This window comes from Phasianus colchicus, chromosome 3 (assembly GCF_987193195.1).
Source record: "Phasianus colchicus chromosome 3, bPhaCol1.hap1.1, whole genome shotgun sequence".
Lineage (NCBI taxonomy): Eukaryota > Metazoa > Chordata > Aves > Galliformes > Phasianidae > Phasianus > Phasianus colchicus.
In genome coordinates this window covers 71729608-71741777 of record NC_143438.1, presented here as the reverse complement: position 1 = coordinate 71741777, position 12170 = coordinate 71729608, and the positions used below count along the sequence as shown (strand labels likewise).

The 12170-nt window shown below is 38.5% G+C and overlaps 1 long non-coding RNA gene across 1 annotated transcript in view; it reads left to right on the top strand.

The window, feature by feature from the left end:
• The window catches only part of LOC149918668 (uncharacterized), a 97011-nt gene that overhangs the window by 228 nt on the left and 84613 nt on the right, over window positions 1-12170 (top strand). The window lies entirely within an intron of this gene.

Here is a 12170-nt window from a genome sequence, read left to right as displayed (position 1 = left end):
TCTTGATATCTTCAATCTCCCGGTTTCCTGATGATGCCCTGTCCACTCAAGAGCCCTTGTACTCCAGCAGGACCTTTAGCTCACAGATTCTGACCTGGTTCTGTTGCACTGAGGTCTGAAAGTTGAAAACATGTTCTGTTACCTAAAGCCCATTTAAAATTGGTCACCCAGGAAAGCAGAATGCCACTGTGTAAAGTGCTACATTCTAAGGGAAAGTACAGAGTTGGTCCGTTTTCAAATTAGGAGCCAATGAGAGACAGAAACCGACACTTAGAAGGTAAAACACTTTGAAAATAAGGAAAAGTTATCATTAAAACCAAAGAAGTGGTTGTCAGTGGAACAAGACACAAAAGAGCAATGGCAGCTTATTTTCAGCTACTGCAAACTAAATCTACTTCAACTCTAAAGTGTAGGACTTGCATAGACATTTAAAAAAGGAATTTGTATATGCTGATTCTGCACATAATTTGGCTTAACATGATGCTACAGATAGTCCTAGAATGCATGGCCTAGCAGCTCCAGCTGCACATAAAAGGTTGAAAAGAATTACTTTAATGTCATAAGGGCCTGTTGAAATTTTGAGTCATCAGAGTGCACACAAGAGCACAAGCTGCAGAAACCACGGAGTGGAAAAATATTTTTGTACTATGATTTAGAAGTAATTATGATGTTGAAAATAATGCCCAATTTCCTCCTTATTACCTCTAAGTAAGTTTCTAGAATAACATACTAAAGATGATGATATCTTACAAATGGCAAATTCTAAAGATACGAAAGCTTTGAAATATCCAATTGGCAGTGTTTTCCAATATTTCTCCAGAGCATAAGCAACTAACAGGGTTTATGATGATGTCTGTTTATATTGTGGTATCAGTTTAGGCATGCTCTCAATGAGAAATCTCCCTGCAACTTCTCCCCTCAAAAGGAACTCAAGTAAATTTCATGTACTTTTGTATTGAAAAATAGTATAAAACTCCAGCTGTCTGTAGCAGCAGTGAAAAATTGTCTGTCATAGCTGGGTATAAAAAACATGATGTATGTGATTCTGGGGTAACTTCAAGCACACAGGTTGGGACAGAATTTATTCTGTAGTATTCAGAGAACACTGCAGCCATTGATAAGGTAGAACTGGACTGAATTTTGCATCGATGAGTTTATCCTAAATATGAATGTCAAATACCAGCAGAATACTCAAATCGCTCATTTAAATTCACTAATGTTGCATATATGGCATAGTAATTCCGAATGGATCCACATCTGTCTGGAGGCTCATCCATGCACATTTCTGTGAAGGAGTCTCTGTAATTGATTAGCTGTGTGTGTATTTGTGTGACTGCTTCTTTTCTGCTATCACGGTTTGTATCTTTAGAATATTTTTTACAATATTTAAATTATTATTTTCAATAATTTTCCATTTTCACCTTCTTCTATGCTGTCCAACCCTGTTATTTGCATAGAAAGGCAATCACTGTAGACCATGTATGTCAAATAACATTAATTTTAACATATGTGTTTAGCTCACAATGGATTGGGGTTTATACTTTGAGATTTAATAATTTCAAGACCTTTCTTCTACTGCGGCATTTCTTCTTTTCCTCTAATTTCACAAGTTTGGGTCCGCAGTTCTCTTACTTAAGGCAGGAACTACACCATCTTCTCTGTTTTTTCTCAAGAACAAGAGGCAGTTTCTGTGAACCACTTTTCCCTAATGTACAACTCTAATTCTAAGTTCCAAATATCATAATTAAAAATCAGTTTGTTACAGAAAAATATGACAACATAATTAAAAAAACCCAGCAAAACATCATTTCCTTAGGCTAATACCCGTAGGCAGGTATAACCTTATGTAATCCATTTTGTCAGTATTGGTTAGAATATATAAGCCTCTTGATGATTAATGAATGTATGTTGTATCCTTAGTTCTTTAAAAGAGCTTTGGCCGCTGTCAGAAGTAAGACTAGCAGGATCTCTGATCTCTTTTATTACAGACACACTTTTATGAAGTTATGTATTTTATAAGCTGAGTTCTTATTCTTGCTTCCTTGCTTACCTTGGGGTAAACATTTCTGCTTCTATGCTTCTCTCTGTGCAAACTGAGTTTGAAGGTGAAAGGCAAAATATGCTGCTATATGAGGCTTTCTGATGTCTTGTTTTCAAGTGATCTGTAAGAAAGTATGGCTTTGTCTCAATCTGACTGCCATTTTCTTATGAAGTAATTGTGAGTCAACAAGAACAAGCAACTGAGAATTCTTTCTCAGTTTCATATTTATACCAAACTGGTGGCAATCCACTTTGCTGCCTGAGAAATACTGGAGAGTAGAAAGTTCTTTTTCTTGATCTGGGAAACTGCAGCCCAGTCAGCCTCCTTCACTGGAAAGGTGATGGAACAGCTTGTTCTGGATACCATCACCAGGCAATTGGAAGAGAAAAAGGTTATGAGGAGTAGTCAGCAGGGTTCAACAGGTGGAGGTCATGCTTGACCAACCTGGTAGCCTTCTATGATGTTGTCAGTGGCTGGGTGGATGGGGGGAGAGCAGTGGATGTAGCCTACCTTGATTTCAGCAAGACATTTGACACTGTCTCCCACAACATCCTTATAATGAAGCTGAGGAAGTGTGGAATAGATGACGGGGCAGTGAGGTGGGTTGAGAACTAGCTGACTGGCAGAGCTCAGAGGGTTCTGACTGGCAATGCAGAATCCATTTGGAGGTCTACATTTAGCAGTGTTCCTCAGAGGTTGGTGTGGGTCCGGTCTTGTTCAACATCTTCATCAATGACCTTGATGAGGGGATAGTGGCCATCCTCAGCAAGTTTGCTGATGATACGAAACTGGGAGGATTGGCTGACACCAGATGAGATAAGAAACCAGATGAGGTTTAACAAAGGAAGTGTAGAGTCTTGCAACTGGGGAGGAATAATTGCATGCACCGGTACAGGCTGGGGGATGACCTGCTGGAGAGGAGCTCTGCAGAGAGGGACCTGGGTGTCCTGGTGGACAACAGGTTGGCCATGAGCCAGCAGTGTGCCCTTGTGGCCAAAAAGGCCAATGGCATTCTGGGGTGCATTAAAAAGAGCGTGGCCAGCAGGTCGAGGGAGGTGATCCTCCCCCTCTACTCTGCCCTGGTAAGGCCTCATCTGGAGTACTGTGTCCAGTTCTGGGCTCCCCGGTCCAAAAAAGACAGAGATCTCCTGGAGAGAGTCCAGTGGAGGGCCACAAAGATGATAAAGATCCTGGGGCACCTTGCTTATTAGAAAAGGCTGACTGACCTGGGTTTGTTCAGCCTTGAGAAAAGACGACTGAGAGTAGATCTGATCAATGTCCATAAATATCTTAAGTGCGGGAGGCAAAGGGACATGGCCAGACTCTTTTCAGCAGTGTGTGGTGTCAGGACAAGGGGAAGTGGCCAGAAACTGGAGCATAGGAAGTTCTGCACAACTGTGTATAAGAACTTCTTCACAGTGAGGGTGACAGAGCACTGGCACAGGCTGCCCGGGGAGGTTGTGGAGTCTCCTTCACTAGAGATATTCAAGACCCATCTGGATGCCTACCTGTGTAACCTGGTCTACGGAGCCTGCTTTGCAGGAAGGTTGGACTTGATGATCTCTAGAGGTCCCTTCCAGCCCCTACAATTCTGTGATTCTGTGATTCTATGATTCTTTGTTGCCCCATTCAACAGGTAGGAAACTCCTCCTAGATCCCTCATGACTAAAGTGGGTGAAGTTGGAAAAACTATGAGATGGATGGAGCTCTTCCAAGTGGGCCAGGCATCTGCAGCACATCCTGGGTGTGATGCCTCTGATAGAAGTTTCTTCATATTTTTTATGCAAGACTTATACTGGAGCTGTGGCAGGGTTCCTGAAAGAAGTCTGTGCTGCTCTTTAGGAATGTGCTTCTAGTCAGGGCATGTTACTAAATCGCTTCTCGTATAAGCAAATGCTTTCCAGAGATCCCACAGCAAGTGGCAGGGGTAGCTCATGCCCTCAGTGCAATTACTGGCTCAGCTCTGGTATCAGGGCAGACTGGCTGCATCCGTGCTGCGGGTCTGGATGTCTCCTCTGGGCCTCTTCGGCGCCGCAGTGGCTGAAATAATGCAAAGGCACGAAATAGCCCTCCTGAGTGTTTTTATAGCATGGAACCGAGGCTATATATGTCCTGGGATGTGGTTTATGAGATATTTGAGGGGCAAAATTTGCTGTAATAAAGTTGAAGGATTGTAAAGAACAGAGGGAGTCAACTGGAGAGCGGAAGAAGCAGACCTGATGTAGCTTCAACCACAATGACTTTTCTGTCATTCTCTGGAGAATATCGTTCCCAGAACTGTGCACAGACTTTGTCTGAGAGACCAATTTGAAGCTGCCTAGAGTGAGAGAAGGATGAGATAATTCTCCAGTACTTGGTTGTATCTCATGACCCTACAGCATTTAGCAGTCCGGATAATCTTTTTTACTCAAAGGGTCTTTTCCAGATACACTGAGGCTCGCTCTTGGTGGTTTGCTGACTACAGGACCTGCAGTTCTGCTTTTTTGGGTAGCCTTGAGTTTGCTTTCAGAATATTATGAATATCTTACAAGGCTTCAAATGGAAGTTGATATTGGTTTCACTTAAGTCTCTGACTATTTTGTCATTAGCAAATAATTTTATCCTCAGCAATTTTTTTTGGCACTGTTCTGTTTCCAACAAACAGCAGTAACAGAAATATTCTTTGCAGCTGAAGTGGCAGACTTAGGCGAGGTAGTGCTGAAGATACTGGTACGTGATAACAGTCACCACTTGGTGGCATCCCCTCCATGCTTTATTTAGCTGTCAACTACAGCCAGTAAGCTCAGAAAACTTTCTAAGTTCCTGGTTTATTGTTCTTTGTGAGTATTTAAAATAGCTAGCCTTGCACTAGTATTGATTGTTATGCTCAGGACTTGAAATATTTGTGATACACCTTTAGAGTGTGAGTATACACATTTACTGGTATTGCAGTTAAATCAATTAGTTAAAGTCTGTCTTTATGCTGTTTTTTGGAAGACAGCTGTTTATTCACAGAAAGTCTGCATAAACTCCTGGCTCTTTGGTCTTGCCCTTGTCGTGAACCTTAAGTTAAACCTGAAGTTAAAAATAAGCTTTAATGTTAGACAAGTTGATTAGAAATAAAAATAACATATAGATCATATTTGAAATGAGTTCTTGAATCTCTGATTTATACTTTTCAAAGGAAGAGGTGCAACATTTAAATTACTAATAAATTGAGGTTTATGAGGAGATAAAATCTAAGTGTCTACAGATTCAATTTACCTATCTTGGCAACTTGATAATCAAAAAGTCATTATTAATAATGCTCTAATGAACTAATAAAGATCCCTACAATTTTAGGGGACAAGAAAAAAAAGCTATTAATAAATTACACACAATTAGAACTTGCTGGCATATTTTATGATGATTTCAGCTAATCTGATGTTTTCCCCATTCTTCCTCTATGTATTCTGAATCAATGTGATGAAGGTTGAGCTTAGCAAAATACAGTAATGATTCTCTTTTGCTAATTTTCAGTTTTATTAAACAGGGTAAAGGAATAATCTCAGTTAATTTCCACTGGGAAGTTAACTCTGTTTGACAGTCTTAGGAGCAATACCTGATAACATTCCAGATTTCCACCATAATAATCAGACGTTATCAAATTACTCTGAGTTGAGAGAACACAATTCCTAATACATTATAGGTCATCTCATCTCTCCATTCCTTCTGTTTGAGAACTGTTATCATAGAACCAATGGAATGAACTACAAAGTAGAAATCTATGATCATTATCAGTCATATTATACATAGTCGTACAGTTTAGTGAGTATGGAGAGGCAGTAAAATGTTCCAACATTTCTTTTGCATCTTTGCACCTAAAAAATGTGGCTATTTGGAGAATACCAAAGTGTGTACAATGGTCTGCTTCTAGAGGGCAGCAAATGACTGCCTTTTAGCTACAAGAGAAAATCCAAAATTCGCATGCAGTTTTACTGTCAAACCAAAGGCACAATCCAACATCTTGTAGTTAATGTCAGATTTCCCATTTTCTTTGATGGTAACAGGATAAAGCCCCAGTTGCCTTCCTTGCTGTCTTTGCCCCCCACTTTTTAAGTGGATAAATAGAATACATTAGACTCCCGTTAAGCAGTCATTATTTATTTATTTTATTCTTTAAACAGAATGAAATGAACAATGGGTGCGAGTGTCACATTTTTATTAACTTTCTATGGCTACAATTCACTTGACATAAAAAAAGTATGTGACATGATTATAATAGTATTTAACTTAACTGTAACTTGTTTTCTTTCTTTAACCTGCTTTATTTTGTGATATTTAGAGGAATGTGAGAGATTTTTTAATTCTCATGCCCATACATGGTAGATGAGAATTGTGCAGTGTTCTCCTCTTTCCTGGAAACAAACAAACAAACAAACAAACAAAAATGATGGATTCACAAGTGTTGCTTAATGCAATTTTAAAAAAAGCAATGATATGTAAAGGTTTTATTTTAAATATAATCCATTTTGATTTATGCATACATTTTTCTGTTGCTCCCTTTACAGTAGCACATGTAAGTATATATCAGTAGTCAATAAAAATGCTGATAAATCGCCTCAACATCTCATAGTCATTTAATTTTTCTTGGTCAGTGTTCTATCTCAGTAGAAGTTATTCTAACTTTGTAGCCCTTTTGATCCTTACCTCTTCCTCTTCTCCCAAGAAAGAAAATATACAATTTCTTCTCAAAATTACTATTAGTTGAATTCATGTCAGAGGAATTGGAACCAATCATGTTGCAGCTTCTTTGGAGGCTGCAGATATACACTGATGATGTTGTGGAGCTTTTCTAACGTATGTTTTATTCCTCCGTGCTACCTATGCATGTAGAAGGGTGAAAACAGTCATAGCTCAGTTCACGCTGATAATGCAAAATCTACATCACTGCCTAAGAATGTATGTAGTTTGTGTATCCTCTGGCCTAAAGAACATTTTTACCAAATATCAGAACACCAGAAATAACAGCCGATGTAACAGAATCAGGCCCTGACGGTCATAATTGCAGTACTACACAGGTCAGCAAATGGGATTGTTCACATACACACTGAGGAACTCTCTTTCAGCTGAGAAACATCTCTTCATTATGGGAAAGCAATTATGGATCATATGTGCAGCAGTCTTGCCAGTGCTGGCTGTTGCTGAGCGAACTCACTTCTTTCCAGTGCCGTGAGTCCAGGACCACTGGGAGGAAGGAAGGTGTGTGCTGTGTGCCATGGCTGTTTTGGACTCTGACAAAGCCTACAGCTATTTTCTTTGTCTAGATGTATTGTTTACTTGTTCCACCAGTGAACGATTCCAGTGGTATATCTAGTGATCTCATTTCAATCACTTTTTAAAAAATTGTGCTGAAATTACCTTTTCCAGTTCTGCATTAGTTCTTACCCTTGTTTTCAGTGCTAGCCCTGGCTATCTGTGTCAGAAACCATTCACACTTCTGATTCAATTTTCTAATAGAGACAAGTCTAAAGAGTGACTCTCAGCATAGTTTCAATTTTTTCTTTTCAATGGTTATGAATAAAACATAATGTAAGGGGGAAAAAAAAGCTTTTGTTGTCTCTTCTGAAGTGTACAAAGGGAACATAGAATATTCTGTGTGACTTAGTGCCTGAAAAAATCACAGCAAGGATTCTAGAAAAGTCAAGAGGTGAAACACTTCAGCTAGATATGATATCTTTGAGATGTCTTTAGCAGGGAAATACTGTAGAATTTTCACCCATATAAATGGAATTTTTGTTCTTCTCCAAGGATTATATTTAATTTTTGGCTATGTTTGTATCTAAAAATGATGATTGCAGTGGCATAGTTGCTTGTTAGAATAATTACTCGTTTCTGAAATATTTGCACAGATACTGGCCCACAGCATGTTGTAGTTTAGGCTTAGTGTATTACTTCTTGGCTGCTTATGTCTTCAGCATATGGTACTTTATTGTGTTGGCCACAGAAATGTTCCATAGTCTTGCAGTAGCACTGAGTGTGGTTCTGTGGCTTTCAACTTTCATTATGCTTAATAACTGTTGCATATACACCAAATAGCATTTCCCATATTTAAGCTGTGGTTCTGCTCTGAAATGTGATGAGTTTAAGACGATAGCAACTAATTCAGCAAATAAGTTCCTTGTGCTAGCTGCATCATTACTGACTACTGCCAAAACCAGATTTCGCTATCTATCCCCCTATTAGCAGGGCAGGGGCTGCAGCCAGTGCCCATGTGTTCATGTGGTGTATTCAGGGCTGTGTGCTCCTGCGTGACAGCTCTGTGAACTCTTCCCCTGTTAATAAGGTACCACTAAGGATATCTGCTTCAGCTGAGGTTTTTATACAGTTACTATCAGTCAAGTTTTAAATAGATCTCAGTAGACAAACTCAATCTTTTATTCCCGTTTCAGCAATGAAATCCAAATTGGATAATTTAAGAATCTGGGAATCACTTCTGTGTTTTTCTTTCTTGTGGTGTAGAATACATTTTCTCTGTGATTATATGGAGGTAGGGGTTTTTGTTTTGTTTCATGCAGTTTACAGGGTTTTGTTTCTCGCCCTTTTAGAATAGCCATGCTTTCTTTTTTTCTCTGTGCAGACAAATAAATAAGTCAGCTTGACTGCTCCAATGCAAAGCAATAAGAAAGCTAAAGGCTGAGATAACCAAGCAAAATTTGAGACTGAGCTCAGAGATGTCAATACCTTTCCAGTTTATAGCTCTACTGGGCATAACTATGCTGTGGGCACAAAAGCTGAGGAGTCAGCTTTTCGTGTGCTGCTTTTGGAGACAGAGTTCAATGAGAGGAGTAAGGCATCGCACCGGCTCTGGGAGCTGCTCCAGATATGGTGCGTAACAGCTGGGGTGGCTGACAGATCTGAGCGCAGGTAAGTTCGCTGAGAAGCCCATTCTTTGGGCAGGAGATCACTTCATATTCATATAGGGAATTTTTTATGATCAGTTCTCAGTTTATTCATAGAATCATAGAATCATAGAATCATAGAATCATAGAATCATAGAATCATAGAATCATAGAATCATAGAATCATAGAATGGTCTGGGTTGAAAAATCTGGTTTCAACCCCCCTGCTATGTGCAGGGTCACCAACCACCAGACCAGGTTGCCCAGAGCCACATCCAGCTTGGCCTTGAATGCCTCCAGTGATGGGGCATCCACAGCCTCCTTGGGCAACCTGTTCCAGTGTATCACCACCCTCTGTGTAAAAAACTTCCTCCTAATATCTAAACCTCCTGTCTCAGTTTAAGACTATAATTGCACAAAACTGAAAACAAGCGGAAAGTTAGTGCTTCTACATTAATAAAATTGGCCATCTTTATAAACCACCACCAACAACAAAAGACCTCTTAAGACTGACAGAAATAAAATATGTGAAATTAGCCATTGTTGCTGCTTTGAATTTGCTAAAATATCCATCCCATTTCTTACTCAGAACACATATGGAGGCAATCTTGCTGTAGTGTAACATGAGCTGCAATAAAGTCATCCCCATTTGTTAATGGTCACAAACTCTCCACTTTCGTATTTTGGAGTTTCGTGCACATGCACACAGGCAGGCACGCATTACAAATCGTTTCCAGTTCAAGCAGACATTAGAAACTTATTAGAAATTGAGATTTTTGCTCTATTACATTAGAAATATCTCGCTTCAAATTCTCCATGAGATACTGGCATCAGATAAATAAGTCATATTGCATTGTCTTTTTCTGCAGATTTCTTACATTATTGGGCTCTTATTTGATGTATCACATGAATAAGGTATAAGATCCCTCAGTCAAGCAAACCTTTAGAGAGCAATGCTAATCACTGAAACTGTCAGTTAAACCTTGTTTTCAGTGACCATGTCAGCCCAAAAGAACCACATCATCTAACAAATGCCACCCTCACAGCTAAGAAGAAATTGCCGTACAGATTTTAGCTGAGACTACAATAATGTTCACAGCAAAAGTAGAAAATCTTGCACATTATTGCCCTTTTAGGCCTGGCCTCTGTGCTTTTTTTTCACTTAGTGGACATTCAAGAAAAATACTTTTGGAAGAGTGATGCTACTGGCTGTTGCAATAGAGTCAAGATATGCTTACTGCAAAGGTAAGGCTTTGAAATGTGGTGCTAAGTGTGGTTTTAGGCAGACTTTGGAGATGAAGCTCGTTTTGGAGAGGTTTTCACCCTGGCTGCCCTGCTGCCAGCTAGAGCCCAGCTTGAGCTGCTGGGAGGGCAGCAGTATGGGCCTGAAAAAGTTTCCAGGGAATTGCTCAAAGGTCATCCAAAACTTGCTTACCAGTTCTTGCCATCACTTGCAGAGCTCAATTGGTAATGACAACAAGTTATAGTTAAAATTATGCTTATTATGGTAAAAAATATATATATATATTTTTTCCATTGAGAAAACAAAGACACTTGAAATATGCACGTTTTTCACTTCTAACTAAAATCATGGAAATACCAAAATGCTTTCCATAATTGCTTTTAACTACAGTTTAAAGCAGAATCATCCAGCATCTGCATGATTATCTTCAAGACATTAATAATACTCCATTAGTAGCGTCTCCAGTGCTTTGTGAGAGACTCCAGCTTTGAACTTTGGTGATGTATCATCATGATAGTGTACATTTATTGCAGATAATGCAGAGGTAAAATGTATACAGATTAATGGAAAATCAGAAAAATTATTTGTTTTCAACTAATTGTTTAGTTCATGTACTACATAACACAGCAAATTCTCTGGTAGCTGCATTGTTATTTATTCTTAAGGTTGTGTCATTTAGGTTTTCAGACACTGCATCTGTCAAAGAGTTTAAGGGTTACAAGGGAGATTTAATTTTGTCAGCCTCGACGATGAGGAAATAATGAAGCGTGTCCCCACAAGGTGATTAATTCTATATTCTGCAGTTGAACGAATCTTAGTGTTTTGTAGGTTATATAAATTACTGTCAGATATGGACTGCCTAACTGCAATTTTATAATATTCCAAAAAAATGAATGTATGGAAAATGCAGAAATGTTTCTAATGAGAGCAAACTGCTTACCTTTCTTTCAAAATGTGCTAAAAGATTCCTATGGACACACTCTTAATATTAAAGCAGTTTGTTCTTGTTTGTGCAGAAGTTCAAGACAAAATTCATTAGTTGAATAGTGAATTACAGCAAAAAGCTTGTGACAAACTTTGGCCATAGGCATTCTTACATAAAGCAGACTTCTCTGAAAAGAGAAAAAACAGAAAGTAGTTGCAAAAAAAACCCAAAAAACAAAAAACAGATATTAAATTATAAACATGGTTGGAGCAATGCTAATTCACAGAAGATGGAAGATAGAAATATACTGGGTTCTGGGAGATTCATTTGAGTGAATGTACTTGTTTTTGGGAATCAGTAAAACCCTTCTTATCTCTTGTGCAGCAGAAGGAGGATATGTTCCTAGTGCAAACATACTTGGACACTTCACAGAAATCTGCTGAAGATTGATTCTATTAAAGCTGAGCTTCATTTAAGTTAATTTTGGTTGTATACATAAGGAGTTCTAAGAATTGATTAGAAAGCCAAAAGAGAATGAAATATATAACAACCGTAAAGTATCATTTAAATAATAAATTGATGCTTGTAGGAATTTAATCTTCTATTTGACAGTAACAGGAGTGCATACTTAACAGAAAAAGTGCATGATATGCTAAAATAAATCATATTTTTTCTAAAATATTCTTTAAAATGAAGCAGTCCTCCTTATTTTTTAAATGTCTTTTTTTTGCTTGCATACAAGAAAACCTTCATCTGAGGAAGATCCTTATCCTCAGACTTCACGACCTGTTATATCTGGAACAAATTAATGGCACTACTGTTTCTTTTTTTTTCTTTTTTTCTTTTTTTCTGTTTTTCTTTTTTTTCTTTTTTACCATCTCAGCTTGTAAGTTGTAAGTTTTTTAAACATTGAAGAATAGAACCAAATAAAACCGAGAAGATAATTATATGGTGAACTAAGTGATGATGATGCACTCGGTGCGCTCTTCAGGTAGAAAAAATGCAGATCAGGCAGGATCCCTTTTTTTCTGTCAACCCTATGCTCTCTGACTAGGAGCTTGAGGTCCCACTGGTATTTTCATTCAGGTTTTGAATTACACT